Source organism: Epinephelus moara, chromosome 15 (genome assembly GCF_006386435.1).
Source record: "Epinephelus moara isolate mb chromosome 15, YSFRI_EMoa_1.0, whole genome shotgun sequence".
Classification (NCBI taxonomy): Eukaryota; Metazoa; Chordata; class Actinopteri; order Perciformes; family Serranidae; genus Epinephelus; species Epinephelus moara.
Genome location: NC_065520.1, coordinates 4,354,924 through 4,357,090, shown reverse-complemented (window position 1 = coordinate 4,357,090; position 2,167 = coordinate 4,354,924).

Below are 2,167 nucleotides of genomic sequence, written 5' to 3'. Positions count from 1 at the left end.
ACAGCATTCACAGGTACACCACCAATCTCCAGAGCTATGCAGCCTTGCAGCAGCCATTCCTCCTCTCTCGTTCTCTACCTGTTGCGCCTCTCTCTCTCTCCTCCTCCGTTCTTCAATTTCACAAAGCTCTTCCTCAGTGTATTCTGGCTCAAATAAATAAGGGCGGCCATCAAACTCTGCAAAATCAAATTCCTCCTCCACAAAGTCAAAGTCTGGTAAAAAGTCAGCCATTATTCTATAAATCTTTCATAAAATAAATGAATGAACTTTTCAGGCTACTGTCCGGTTCTGCCTTCCAGCTGTTGCTGCTTGTTCTCGCGAGATTTCAGGCATGGTATGAGAACACTGCTTGCTCTCGCGATATTTCGGCCACGCTTTGGAAAGCAAAGCTAGATGATAAACAAACATGGCAGCACACCGGTATGGTAAGACAACACGTTTACATGTCGTTTTCTATATGTTCTCTGACATTTATCCTAACGATATGAGGCGGTCTTTGTGGAAAAAAGCTTGTTTAGTGGACTAACTTTGCACTTGAAGTATGCCCTTTCACTTTTTAACAGGTCTGATGCTACTATGCGCTGTATCTAGGCTAACGGCTAACATGCTAACTATTATTTTTATGTCACTAGTCACTTGAAACAAATTTAGGATGATAGGAGACAGGTTGAAATAAACAGAAATTTCCCTTTAATGCATCTCATTTTGTTCCTCAGTCACTGTAGCATCGGGCTGAGACGGAGCAGATTTGAGGTTTGGGAACTAAGAGGGCATTAGTTTGGGGGTTTGCAAGAAGCTGAGCCTAAAGTATGTCACCCCCCCTCATTAAGCTGGACAGAGCCCTTTCTTGCCGTCTTAGGGTGCAGCATGTTGTGACATCACGCGCTCAACACGAGGTTGGGGGTGCTTCTAAAAGGTCATGGTTCAAGATGGTGTCATTGAGGGTAAATGGATATCAGAAGTGCAAATGTGCAGAAATTTGGTGAACTTCTCAGAGATGAACAGTAGCAGATCTTTCCTTTAAAACTGGGGAACATAATTTTTTTTATTAATTTGCAACCTTGGTGTATTTTTTGTTTACTTTCAGTTGTTTGTTGGGAGAAAACTTCTGCTAAGCTCTGTCATCATTCAGTAAGTGCAGTGGATTTATATTACTGAGTAAATCAACTAAATCCTTATGTTGAAGGGACAGTTCACCCCAAAATCAGAAATACGTATTACCTGTAGTGCTGCTTATCAATCTAGATTGTTTGCTGTGAGTTTCCGAGCATTGGAGATATCAGCCGTAAAGATGTCTGTCTTCTCTCCAATATAATGGAACTAGATGGCACTCAGCTTGTGGTGCTAAAAGCACCAAAAAATACATTTAAAAAACTCAACAGCGACGTCTCTTTCCAGAAATCATGACCCAGTTACTCAGGATAATCCACAGACCTTGTTGTGAGCAGTTTCATGTAGAAACTTTTCTTTTTACTAAATTATACCCACCAAGTGTATCACTGTGCAGAAGGAAGCATGCATCTACTGTTAGCTAATTTAGCACCACCATGCTAGCAAACATCACAGCTCAGCTAAGGAGGACGCCATTAATGTTTATATCTCACACTGTCACAAGCACAAGCCTCTTGTCCATGAGTAGATGCACATTTCCTTCTGCAAGGTGATACAGGTGGCAGGAGTAGTTTGCTAGAAATAGTTCCTTCATGAAACTGCTCACAACAAGGTCTGTGGATTATCTTGAGTAACTGGATCATGATTTCTGTAAAGAGACATTTGGAGGCCGCAAGTCACTGCCCAAGCGCCGGATTTCGATGACTTCGGAGTGAGACTGGATTGGAGGGCCTGGAGTTGGATAGGTCAAGCAAACTCAGAACTTTCACCTGGGAGCCCATTTCCCATGTGACACCGAAGTCAGTCAAGTTATTTTCATAACAACATAGTGTGCTAGTATATGTAGTATACTACGCTAGTTACGTATGTCACGTGACGTTACATTACATTGGTAACACATGTAGTTACAAACCATGATGCTTTTTTCGAAGTTTATCTAGACTGATAAACAGCACACCAGGTGAGAAAAAAATTATCTATTTTTGATTTAGGGAACTGTCCCTTTAATTCAGCTCATCTATCACTAAATGCTGTGTGCATTACGTGTGTAGCTGCT